The 12,919-nt window shown below is 38.5% G+C and overlaps 1 protein-coding gene across 5 annotated transcripts in view; it reads right to left on the reverse strand.

Annotated features, from left to right (window-relative positions):
- Positions 1-12,919, reverse strand: part of GUCY2C (guanylate cyclase 2C) — a 118,792-nt gene that overhangs the window by 76,444 nt on the left and 29,429 nt on the right. Inside the window, exons 2-3 of one of the 5 annotated variants that reach the window (XM_060112437.1) lie at positions 4,161-4,267; positions 3,550-3,703 (exon numbers count right to left, since the gene is read on the reverse strand). The exons of 3 other annotated variants lie outside the window; for them this stretch is intronic. The gene's annotated coding sequence lies outside the window, so the exon portion shown is untranslated. Of the gene's footprint in view, positions 1-3,549; positions 3,729-4,160; positions 4,268-12,919 lie in introns of all 5 variants that reach the window. One more of the 5 variants, XM_060112436.1, reaches the window with a different exon arrangement.

Raw genomic sequence — 12,919 nt, forward strand, 5'->3', positions numbered from 1 at the left:
TATGACCTCAAGTACTCATGTGTGGGGGGATGAGTGATGTGGAATAAGGTGGGTTCAATTCTAGTGTCTCCTGGAGGGAGGACGGTAGATGTTCAGACTTCATAGGATTCAGCTTTGATTCAGAAGGAAGGCACTGGGATTATTTTATGGGGGAGTACGTGGTGATGGGTGACTGAGAGTGGTCAGGAGTGGGTGCCCCTGGATACTTTTAGTGGACGTTAGGAAGAATGGAACAGCAGGCTGCAGAGAGACACACAGCCATCACAACGGTGATTAACCTTTGCTACTGTGGACTCAAACTTGGTTGTCTGTTAATATGTTGCTATTCCCACTTCCTGTGGTAGGAGAAAGAGTAGACTGTTTTTGTTTTTGTGTTTTGATTTGGTCTGCAAATTGCAAATATGAAAAAAAAGCCACCGTCAAGGGATGGACAAAGTTGTAACTGTCAGGTGCGTTTAATTCAGATGTGAAGACAGAAGGCAGATGCAGTTCTGGGAACCCTTTGGTTATAGCATGGAACCAGGAAGATTTTCAAAAGGGAAGGAACAAGATAACAGTCTTTTCTGGATCCTTTAAGGCAAACATTGTGTGTCTTCTTTATGTTGTAAAACTACCAGCATGTAGATCATGATTAAAGAGAGGCAGATTCTGCTGGGAAAGTTTCAAGGGTCAAAACAAATAATGGAACACTGAGTTGGCAGGTTTATGAGATATACTCTTCAGTAGAACACAAAAGCCCTAAAGATATGAGGAAAAAAAGGGAAATTACTCCACATGGGAAGGGGCAGCTGCGCAGGTCACCTGCATGTACCACTCTTTCGTTTCTGGCAAGACTTTGGGTCTCTTTTGTATGCTTCTCATTAAGATCCCCTGCTCACCTTCAGGCCTATCGGAATACTTGGCATCTCTACAGTCTGTAGCAGTCCTAGGCTTCCTCTCTCCCTACCTCAGTGCAGATGCAAAAGTGAGTTTACGAACTAATGTAACTGATAGAATTAAAACGTGAAAGCATTTTTTTAAATAAGCACAGAAGTAGAGATTCTGATCTGGATTTATTGAGGAAAAATGGCTACAGTAAAGTACTTCTCTTTTTCCAGTGCTATTGAGAACTAATTGGCACACATCACTGTATAAGTTTAAGGCATACAGCATGATGGTTTGCTTTACATATATTGTGAAATGAGTACCACAATAGGTTCAACTAATAACCGTCTTGCCATATAAATACAATAAAAAGAAAAGAAAGGAGGAAAGAATAAAGGAAAAAAATCTCCTTCTGATAAGAACTCGTAGAATTGATTCTCTTAACAACTTTCCTATGTATCATATAGCAGTGTTAGCTGTAGTCATCATGCTGTACATTAGAGTATTTCTGAACGGATGATTTAATAGACGCACCAGATTAGCTGAAATACACCCTGAATGCCTGCAGCCAGTGGACGTGAATACTGCTCCTTCCAATTAAGTCATCTGCTTACCAAGGGTCCCTTGCAGTTTGCGCCCAAATTTGCCAAACATACTTATTAAATTATGTCCTTAATTAAATGTTATGTAATCTGATAAAATGCGTACAAAAACTGTTGGAAATCTTAAAGCAAATTACTAAGAAAATTGCTGTGGCGAGACTGCTATAAAACACCAGGGAATAACAAAGAAACCTAAAAGGAATTCTGTCCTTAGAGAACTTGTCAATTACCTTAAAACATCAAACACCAGAAGCAGTACAAGATGCACTAGGGGTGTGGTTTACTTAAGAAAGCTGATACGGGGGGAGGGACAAATTGGGAATTTGGGATTAACAGATACACTATATATAACATAGATAAACAACAAGGACCTACTGTATAGCACAGGGAACTATATTCAATATCTTGTAATAACCTATAATGGAAAAGAATCTGAAAAAGACACAACTGAATCACTTTGTGTCACAACTGAATTACTTTGCTGCATACCTGAAACACTGTAAATCAACTATACTTCAATAAAAAAAGAAAGAAAGAAAGCTGATACAGAGCTCCAACCTGGCTACTCATGCTCAAAGAATATTACTTGGCCTGACATCAACCAATGGGTGAATAAACAAACATGAATATGTTTTGAGATAAAATACAACTTTTAAGGTATAAATATATAATTTTTAATGATTCCTAGTTTAACTGTTTTTTTCCTGTGAAGGAAATCCTTACTGGTCCTATTCACACAGGATAACATAATGCCAGGTGGGTTCAGGTAACTAAAAGGCTATACGGTTTTGCTGAGCACTCAAATGGATTTGGTCACGCAAACCTTCTGAGTTAGGCATAGAGAAATATAAATTGCTTTACATAATAAAATGAGGAAAATGTGAAGTTCTCAGGGCCAATCCAGGAACAACGGAATGAGGAGGAGAGATGGAAAGAGATAAAGGGAAAGAGATGGGAGCTACATAGAAATAAATGGCCTGTAGGAAAGGCCTAGTGGGATGCAGGCTGAAGACATTCAAGAACAAGGATGTATAAAATAAATAAGAGGTTGCTCGTCATTTCCTTGAGGGAAAGATGCTTTACTTCATTCATACAACAGATATTTATTGAGCACCCTCTAACCGTTCTCAGCATTGGGGTTACACAAATGAACACGTTTCTGCCTTCATGATAATTGTATTCTACCGGGAATTTAAAACTGATAAAACTGGGTAACGGTTCCCAAACCTTCAGTCAAGTCTGTGCCACATACGACTTGCCTAACTTTTGGGAATTATGGAAAGGTGGTCATATCTGTGTCTAGATTCATGGGGTAAGAACAGGAGTAGGATGGCTAGGTGATTCTCAGAAGCAGGAGTCTGAAGTCAGAGATGATCATGGTAGTTTAGGACTTCAGGGTTTGATGGAATATTGGGAAGTGTTTCTGAACTTTCTACAAGGATGCGATGAGAGTCAAAGTCATGTTATCTAGATCACAAGGTCGGGTGACCCGACTGACACCCAAATCACTATTGTACACTAGGGTTGCGTATCTAAATCTAGCACCAGTGCCTGGGCACTTGAGGCTGACAGGCTTGTTTCTTTTCCTTGTTAAGCCTGTTTCCTCTTGTCTTCCCCTCTCCCATTCTCAGCTCCGTGCTCTGTGATGACCTACAGGAGTGGGATGGGGGTGGGGTGGGAGGGAGGCTCAAGAGGGAGGGGATATATGTATACATATAGCTGATTCGCTCTGTTGTACAGCAGAAACTAACACATTGTAAAGCAATTATACTCCAATAAAACAAACAAACAACAAAAGAAACTCTATTTAAACCCTAAGCAATGTCTTCCTCTCCCTCCTTCCCCAGCCCATTTTGTACAGTCTTCTCATATGCTCAGGAAAGGCTGGAGTAGGTCATTGTTATATACTTGCAGGGGCAGCTGGAATTCTGTTCAATTTCCTAGTGACTCTTGGATTACCTCCTCTGTCCAGGTGGCTAGTTTTACCTATTTAGGGAAATACGTGCTGGAGACAGTAGTCATGCCTCTCAGCTGCAATAAACTCCTCCATGCTCTGGAAACAGCTTTGTTTGTTTTCTCTTACCTCCAACACACGGAAGGAAACAGGCCGTAGGCTGCCAAGAGTGGTTGGTTGGGTTGATACGTCAATTCTGAAAGAGGAACTCTGTATTCTCCTGTAGAGAAGCTGGACATTACTCTTCCCCACCACGCCAAGGCAGCTGAAGGATTACTTCCTCCTAGTTATACGGGTTAAAACAATAGCTTGGGAAAGAAGGAAAAAAAGTGATCGGTCCCCTGAAGTGTAAACGCCTTAGGAACAGAGTAATTATCAGTTTTGTTTATTGATGCTTCTTTACAAAGTTGGAAAGGTAAGGCAAGCATTTAAAGAACAGAATTGTGTATCCTGAGGTAAAGAAGAGCATCTTTGAGTTTCAGGAGGCAGTTCAATATTCTTAAACAAAAAACCAAGACCCACCAAACTTGAAGCTGGATTTGAATCATGTTTCAGCTGTTTGTTAAGCATATGAACTTGAGCAGATTACCTACATTTGCTGATCTTTAGTTTTCTTATTTGTAAGATAAATTTAATTTCTATTCTAGCCAGTAAGCCTGAGCTGTGACCCTTGCTGCAGTTTGGATGTGGGTAGGTGTGCCAGATGATTGATGGGATTTGCCCAAACAACATTCGCTCACCTGGGGTTGACAAGTCACACTATAGGTGATGCATTCCCAGGGAAACAGCCAAACAATATCTTCCATATTATTCAAGCCTGTCTCGAATCCAGTCCAAACATGCAGACCTTAGTTCAAAAGAGAAAAAGGCCTGGGATAAAAAACTGGAAGAACAACCTGATAAAGAAGTCAGTAGAATATTAAGTCATACATATAATTGCCTAGGGCCACTCTAACAGGCTCTATCACACAAAGAAGAGGGATGTCGTATCTCACTTGATCAAAAATTGGCAGTCTGCTCTGGCACTTTGAGAGTCCTCCATGGTGGATGTCGGGATTGCTGGAGCTGTGGTAGCACCCAGTGGGGGACTTCAATGTGTGAGCAAATTGCACTCACCAGGTGGCAGAATCCACTGGAGACCCTCATGCTCAGTGGGCCCACAGCAGTTCCCAGGACAAACAGACTTATTGGACAATATTCAAGACATGCCTAGCAACTTCTAGATATATTCACAGGAGCACCAGCAAGTGAAAATTAAGTTACTACTGTTGCGTGAACTTCGCAGATTCTAGCACAAGGAAGTTTGGTTTAATTAAAGCAGAAAATGGTATTAGAAAGTTCCTGGCACCTAGATAGTTATTGTTTTTCCTTGATGCCCTTCTCTAAACGGCACAATCAATTGCTCCTTCCTTTGTGCTACTTTTGTGTACAGTAGGAATACCTTCTCCAACTTTAATTGAACGTTTATTTAATTGAAATAAATTGAATTGAAAAAGCGAAGTATATGACAACTTCACTTTATTAGAAAAGAATAGTTATGGAAAGAAATTTCAGTTGTATTCAAGAAATAATTATGTGTCTAGATGTGATTAAAAAATTGTCCCTAAGACAAACATTTGGAATCTACCACAGGAACAAAAATGTAAACTACTTTTACTTAGATACACTTCTTTATATTTAACAGTGAATCAGCAGGATATATTTGAAAGAAAGAAGTTCTGAAATGTAGAGTGGTAGATATTCCTTTTCACCTTATGTATGAGATTAGGAAAAACGAATTTGTCGAATGCTTAAAACTTGGCAAAATTATTTGAAGGATGAACAAATGCCTGATGAAATAGGATTAGATGGAAAGGGATACGAAGATCAAGGGGAGAAAAGTCTTATTAATGCTTCAAGATTGCAGAAACTGGTCGCCCAAAGACACATCATATCAAACGTATTAGATGCGACCACATTTAATATATTTGATATGTATCATTTTTCTGTAAAACATTTTTTCTGTAAAAAATTGAAAGGAGTTTTATAGTTTTGCTATCAGTTTTGATTTTCTACTTATTTTTTTTGAATTTGGAGCCAAGACTTTCTTTTAGGTCTCAAACACCTTTATAGGCTTTTAAAACACTCAGAGGTCTAGACAGTGACAGACTGTCCCTGATAGGTAAGGATGTAAAATAGACTGTGAGAGGGCTTCCCTGGTGGCGCAGTGGTTGAGAGTCCGCCTGCCGATGCAGGGGACACGGGTTCGCGCCCCGGTCCGGGAAGATCCCACATGCCGTGGAGCGGCTGGGCCTGTGAGCCATGGCCGCTGAGCCTGCGCGTCTGGAGCCTGTGCTCCGCAACGAGAGAGGCCACAACAGTGAGGCCCACGTACCGCAAAAAAAAAAAAGACTGTGAGAAAAGAAACCAAGCCCATTTACAGCTGACACCCACAGCATCCCTGTGAAATAAAAGGAGAGACTAAGGTGTTTATCAGAGAAATGGAGGCCAAGAGTCAACTAAACAAAGTACAAAGCTGTAAATTTGTCGGGAAAGAATATACAATTATATTGAGGATGTGAATGTAGAGGCTAGTGAGAATTCTTGACATAAATTTAGAAAGTTGCAAGGGTAGTCTGAAACACACACGTGAAATCAGCAGGAATGATAGCAATGATACTGGAAGTTTGGATTTTGCTACCGAACCAAACTTGGGTCTGCTTGCCTGCACATAAAGTCAACCTACTGGGCTGTGATGAAGGAAAGTGCACTGTGTACTGTAAGGCGCCAGACAAGGAGTCTGGGGCAGCTAATGCTCTAAAAGTGCAAACTCCCCAGTGGGTTTCAGGGAGGCATTTTTACAGACCAGGTGAGGGAGGAAGTCACAGGGTTGTGATCAGCTCATGCAATTCTCTGACTGGTTGACAGGGTGAGGTAACGGGGCAGGGTCACAGGTTTAACATTATCAATTCTCAGGCTCCAATAAGTCTGGGTGCTCATGGTCATCAAGTAGTTAACTTCTTCCATTTGGTGGGAATTTTAGCATCTGTAAAACAACTCAGGAAATGTGCATCAGATAACTGTTACCTAGGTACTTCAGAGAGGAGTTAAAGCAGAGAACCTGAGGGGAGGGGTCTGCTCAGGAAGGCCCTTCGCATGCCCCCCCACCCCCCCGAACTCAACACCACAAAGGGGTGGGCTGACACCTGAACCAACCCTCCAGCCCGACCCCTGGACACACCTCTACCCTCACCCCATATAAGGAACTAGCTCGCCCCATCCGCTCAGGGAAGCAAGCTAGTAAGGGACTGTTACTTGTTCTCGCTCCCCGCTGCTGCAGCAGGAGCCCCAGTAAAGCCTTGCCTGAACTTCTTGTCTGGCCTGTGATCAATTTCTATTGATTAAGGAAGGCCAAGAACCCTGGTTGGTAACATTTGGGTCCAAGGCCGCTTGGGTAGTAAGTAGCAGAGCCAGAATTTGGATCGGTTTTGCCACATTCCAGAAGCCTAGCCTTCTCCACTCTGAGCTTATTACTTGAGACTGGGGGCTGGGAGCTGGTGAGGAGGGCAGGTGGTGAAACATCTGGAAGGCAACGAATTAGACGGACTTAAATAACAAAGAAGTAGTTTATGGAAGCAGAGTGAGGAAATTTTGGAGGGAAATAAAATTTGACACATAAAGGTGTAAAAGAGTATAAAAGGATAATAGACACAGGAAAGCAAAACAGGTAAAGGGAAAATGGCAAAACCTTGAAAGTGTTTAATTTATAAGGATATGATTTTGTGCCACACAAGGCATTTTGTTTAGTTAGCTTTTATGAAAAAAATTGTAAAAATGAACTGTCCCAGTACTTGCTGTTGGAGGCAGGGGAGAGAAATAATTTTCCCTCTACTCTTCTGAGTTCTTAGCTGAGACCCTTGTAATTAAGGACAGATTAACAAGAGAAAAGTTATTAACAACAGAAGGTTATTAATATGTATACGTGAGGGAGATAAGAGGTACAAATTTCCAGTTGCAAAATACATGATTCACAGACATGATATGTACTGTGTGGGGAATATAGCCAATAACTATGTAATATCTTTGTATGGTGACAGATCACAGCTAGATTTATCATGGTGATCACTGTGAAATGCACAGACATATTGAATCATTATGTTGTGTAACAGGAAATAACATAGTGCTGGAGGTCAATTATATTTCAAAAGCAAACAAACTCATAGGAAAAGAGATCAGATTTGTGATTACTGGAGGGTGGGGGTGTGTGGGAAGATTAGATGAGAGCAGTCAATAAGCAGAGTTATAAGATAAATAAGTTCCAGGGATGTAATGTACACCATACATATAATTAACACTGCTGTATGTTATACATGAAAGTTGTTAAGAGAACAAATCCTAAGAGTTCTCATCACAAGGAGAAATATTTTTTTCCATTTCTTTAACATTATATCTATGAGATGATGGATGTTCACTAAACCTATTGTGATAATAATTTCATGATCTATGTAAGTCGTCATTAAGCTGTACAACTTAAACTTATACAGTGCTGTATGTCAATTATATTTCAAAAAAACTGGAAGAAAAAATACAGTAAAACCTGTTGGAATAGCTAAAAACAAGTAAACAAATAAATAATAAAGTATCTTTTCAAATCCTCCCTCCCCCAAATACAAAACAAAACGTATATTTTATGTATATGGGGTAGATTCCCAGGGAAAAATGAGTAACTTATAAAATGGCTTAGAATTCAGGCTTAAATACCGTCTTAATAGGGAAAGGGGAGGAGGGAGGTAGACCTCTTGGGGAGAGTAAATGATTTTTAGGAAAGATGAACGGACCTTTAGACGAATAGATGGGAAGTAGGTTAGTTTGTGACACAGTCTGTCTGGCTGCGGTGTCCACTTTTATTCTCTTCTCTTGTGACAAGAGTCAATCTTCCCTGGTTGATGAAACTCCCAGGGAGGGGATTTATGACAATTGAACTGCTTTTGAGGATCTGTCTTTAGGCAGATAAAAGGAGTTCAGAGAAAGCCCCTGTTTGTATTTGCTGTTTTTCAAGTGACTACAGCTCAAAATAATCAATATACCAAAGGGGCATTTTTGGGGGGGTTGCATAGTCTGTTATCTTTCAATGTCTACACTTTCCTCCTAAGAAATCTCATCCATTGCTTTATATAATCTCTAGAAGGTGACTGAACTTAAGTTTACATCTTGAACCCTGAACTCTTCCTGAACTAACTCCAGATTCAAATATCTGTCTTGATATTTCTACTGGGATGTGGAATAGAAGCCTCAAACATGGCATGTCTAGAACAGAACTCTAGATTGCATCACCCTGTATCATGTTCCTCTTCCAGTCTTCACCATTCCAGGAAATGGAATCCTCATCTACCCTATTCAATCAGAACCCTAATAGTCATCCTTGAGTTCTTTCTTTGCTTCATCTTCCACATCCAATAGGGTATGCAAATCCTATCAGCTATGCTGCCACAGTATTTCCCAAAAAGGTTCACTCCTTCCCTCTCCATTATTACCATCCTAGTCCAAACCATCATCTCTTGCTGAGATACTGTCAGAGCCTCCTAACTTGTCTCCCTACTTTGGCTTCTGTCCTCCTAAAATCCATTTCCTACACAACAGCCAACAGATTTTTTTTAAAAACTACTAAATCAGATTATGTATTACTGCTTCCTAAAACTCTCAGTGGCTTGCTGTCATATTTATTATAATAATAATGACCACGTATAGTATTTACCAAGAGCCAAACATAATCTAAGTGATTTATATAAATTAACTTAATCATCACAAAAATCTATGATATCAGTTTCATTATTATTCTTATTTTTCAGATGGTGAAACTTAGGCAAGACTGATTAAGTAATTTGTCTGAGGTCATACACATGCTGAGTGTTGGTTCTGGGATTCAAACCTAAGCAATCTAGCTCTAGAGTCTGTGTTCTTTAGCAGTACACTGTACTGTCTCTCAACAGAACCTGAATTCATAAATTTACATCTCCAGTTCTTAAACTTTTGGATCTCAGGACCCCTTCTTAAAAATTACTGAGGACCCTAAGAGCTTTTGTTTATGGGGCTTTAACTACTGATACTTATTATACTGAAAATAAAAGAGGGCTTCCCTGGTGGCGCAGTGGTTAAGAATCCGCCTGCCAATGCAGGGGGCACGGGTTCGAGCCCTGGTCTGGGAAGATCCCACATGCCGCGGAGCAACTAAGCCTGTGCACCACAACTACTGAGCCTGTGCTCTAGAGCCGCGAGCCACAACAGCTGAGCCTGCACGCCACAACTACTGAAGCCCATGCGCCTAGAGCCCGTGCTCTGCAACAAAAGAAGCCACCGCAATGAGAAGCCCGTGCACCGCAACGAAGAGTATCCCCCGCCTGCTGCAACTAGAGAAAGCCTGGGCACAGCAACGAAGACCCAACCCAGCCAAAAATAAATAAATAAAATAAATTTATTTTAAAAACTTATTTTAAATAATAATGTTAAACCCATGACATGTTAACATAAATGCATTTTTTTGTTGGTGTAGCCACTATGGAAAATGGTATGGGAGTTCCTTAAAAAAACTAAAACTAGAGCTACCATATGATCCAGCAATCCTGCTCCTGGGCACATGTCCAGAAAAGATGAAAACTCTAAGTCAAAAAGATAGATGCACTCCAATGTTCATAGTAGCACTGTCTGCGATATCCAAGACACGGAAACAACTCAAGTGCCCATCAACAGATGATTGGTTTAAGAAGATGGAATATTACTCAGCCATAAAAAAGAATGAAATATTGCCATTTGCAGCAACATGGATGGACCTAGAGAATATCATACTAAGTGAAGCTAGACAGAGAAAAATATTATACGATATAACTTATATGTGGAATCTTAAAAATAACACAAATGAACCTACATACAAAACAGAAACAGACACACAGACATAGAAAACAAACTTACAGTTACCAAAGGGGAAAGGGGAAAGGGGAAGGGATAAATTAGCAATATGGGATTACAAACTACTACACATGCAATAGATAAGAAAGAATTTACTGTATAGCACAGGGAACTATATTCAATATCTTGTAATAACCTATAACGAAAAGAATTTGAAAAACAATATATATAATTGAATTATTTTGCTGTACACCTGAAATAACACAATATTGTAAATCAATTATACTTCAATAAAAATATATTTTTATGAAAAAATCTGTATTTTCTTAAAATAAAAGCTGATGTATAGAGTGATTTTGTTTTGCATTTTTGCAGATCTCCTTAATGTCTCTTTAATAAAAGACAGCTGGATTCTTATATTTACTTCTGCATTCAATCTGTTTTAATTTGTTGTTTTGGTTTAAGTATATGAAGAAAATCTGGCCTCACATAGATATGCAGCTGAAAAAGGGGGGGGGAGGTATTTTCATAACCTTTTCAGATATCCTTTGATTTTATACCCAAACTTGACAAGTGATAGTTTCTCAAAGGTTAGTTGAAATTTGAGATCTGGAACCATATCAAGGAAATTTCATACCCTGATATATTAAAATCTATTGAGCTATCATGCACTTTGATTGAATCTTTCACACACGCATGATTTTTAACATCATGAATCAGTTAATTTGGAAAATACTGTTTCATTGAGTTCTGCAGATTTTTCAAATTTTAACACATTGCATGATACAATATCAAAATATCGCATTTGTCGTATCACTGTTGGTCTCATTAGAAAAGTCAAGTATCAAGAAGATGTCAAGCTCATGGTAGCAGATACAAGTTTTCCAAAATTTTAATTTTTACTTGTATGCATGACTTTTTATCATCGGTAACAAATACTGTCAGCTGTGTTCCTTGAAGTGACAGTCTCACTTGGCTTACTTTTTGAGAAAATGTCTGCAAACATTCAAATCTGAATAACCATCATTTGTCTTTCAAGTAAAAATGGTTTCCATAAAAAGGTGACTAGTTCAGCTTGCAACTCAATCATGCAAATGATATGTGAGGGATGAAGACTATAATGAATACTAGTATAGTCTGGGTATCACTACCTTGATGTGCTGAGGTTATAGTAGTTTTACCCATCACTGCTTCTGAACTATTAACACTAATGTCAACAAAGAGGAAAAGGCAAATAAAATGTTAGTATTCTTTTGAAAATAGTTTGACTCTGTGACCCTTTAAAGTGTCTTGTGATCCTTTAAAGTGCCTCTACCCAAGGAGTCTACGGACCATACTTTGAGAACCACTGTTTTACATGGTAATTGACTTGCCAAGTTGCATGTCTCCTCACCTGTCCTGCTCTGCCTTGCTAAGTTCCACTCACTTAAGGACATCTGCATCAACTGTTCCCTCTGCTGGGAACTCTCTGCCACTGCTATCTTTATTGCTATCAGATTTCAGCTCAAATGGCAACTCCTAAAGACACTTCTTGTGATTAACCAATTTAAGACACCTTGCTCCCCTAGTCATTCTCTATTATGTTACTCTGCTTTACTTTCTTTATAAAAGTTATCAAAATTTGATATTATCTTGTTTATTAATTAATTTGCCTCCCCCATTAGAACTTAAGGTGTAGGAATTCAAGGAATTGAGCTGGCTTATTCATTTCTGTATCTCCATCTCCTAGAATTGTGCAGTCAAAATTTAATAAATATTTTAAAAGACCTTGAGGAATTAAAAGTAGATACTGCAGTAATTTGAAAAGCATTATAAGGTGGTTTATAATAGTTTTCAATATTAATCTCCCAATGACTATTAACTCCTGACACTTTTCATAGCTTATAATCAACTTTAATATTCTCTCCACACCAATATAGAACTTGCATTCTTTTATTTTCCCCTTCCCATTATTACACTTGGATGGAATGCAAAATATTTTAGGATATAGATGAAATTAGAAAGGCACTTAAAATATTCTTCTTCTAAAAAAAGAAATTTCTTCCACAGTATTTTTAGAGCATAGTGTGTGTAAAGGTTAATATCTATGAACATGGTCAATTTGGGGTATTAGACATCTTTAGTATACTGAGTCTTCATATTCAGGAACATGCTCGGTCCCTTTATTTACATCTTTATTGATGCGTCTAAATGAATTTTACTATTTTCAACATAAGTATACTGTACACTATTAGAATTATTCATAACTACTATATATTTATATATGTTTGTTGTTATTGCAAGTAAATTGTGTTTTTAAAATGTCTTATTGTTTATGGATAGAAATTTAAATTTTTTTGTATTGATCTCATATTGGCAAACTTGCTAAGTTCTTTTATTACATACTAATAGTTTGTAGATGAAAGTTTTTTATATATGAAAGCACATCATTTACTAAATGATTTTTTTCTCTTTTTATTGTATTGTTCCTAATAGATCTCGGAAGATTGTGCATCTTAGTTTGCCTAGGTGGATTGGTAAGATAGTTTTTATACACTTATTTTCTCTCCTTTCTTACTTACTGTTTTCACCTAGCAATACATATCTTCTTATATTTCTTATTCTAAAGATAATGATT

Source organism: Mesoplodon densirostris, chromosome 11 (assembly GCF_025265405.1).
Source record: "Mesoplodon densirostris isolate mMesDen1 chromosome 11, mMesDen1 primary haplotype, whole genome shotgun sequence".
NCBI lineage: Eukaryota > Metazoa > Chordata > Mammalia > Artiodactyla > Ziphiidae > Mesoplodon > Mesoplodon densirostris.